The sequence below is a fragment of the Poecilia reticulata genome, linkage group LG21, assembly GCF_000633615.1.
Source record: "Poecilia reticulata strain Guanapo linkage group LG21, Guppy_female_1.0+MT, whole genome shotgun sequence".
NCBI classification, from domain to species: Eukaryota; Metazoa; Chordata; class Actinopteri; order Cyprinodontiformes; family Poeciliidae; genus Poecilia; species Poecilia reticulata.
The window spans coordinates 1,606,015-1,606,667 of NC_024351.1; positions in this window are offsets into that span (position 1 = coordinate 1,606,015).

Here is a 653-nt window from a genome sequence, read left to right on the forward strand (position 1 = left end):
CTGCCAAGTTTTATTTTCCAATGTTTGGAGGTTTCAATCAGGAAATCGCTATGCAGATGTTGCTAAGTCGTTAATGTGTAACAACCAGCAGTCTAATGTTTAATGAATATGACCATCGCTGCTGGTGCCATCGGTGGCTCTGATCCGGTTTCCTTTGACACTAGAATGAAAATATCAAAGCAAACTGGAGTTTTGGATCAACTTTATGTAAAATGCAGCAACACAAATGGACAATTCTCAAACATGAATGATCTGTTGTCTATCTGAGAGAATGAACTGCTTCGCCTGAAAAGCAGAAAAAGCCTTAAAAAACTTAATTTATGTCTTAATAATGCGTCTCCGATGTATCGCTGTTTCCAGGGTAATTCACTTCCAGTTTGGTTTTGTGGGAACAATCTGCTGGTTTCTCTGGGGAACGGCCAGGTGGCAGAACTGGATTAATCTAAACCTGCTGGTTGAACCACATGGGAAAAAGGTTAGTTTATTTATTCAGTTCATGTTGCTGAGAAGAGCTGTTGCCTTGCAGCAAGAAGGTTCTGGGTTCGATTCCCTCTCCATGTTCTCTCTGTGCATGGTGGGTTTTCTCCAGGTACTCCGGTTTCCTCCCACAGTCCAAAAACATGACTGTCAGGTTAATTGGCCTCTCCAAATTG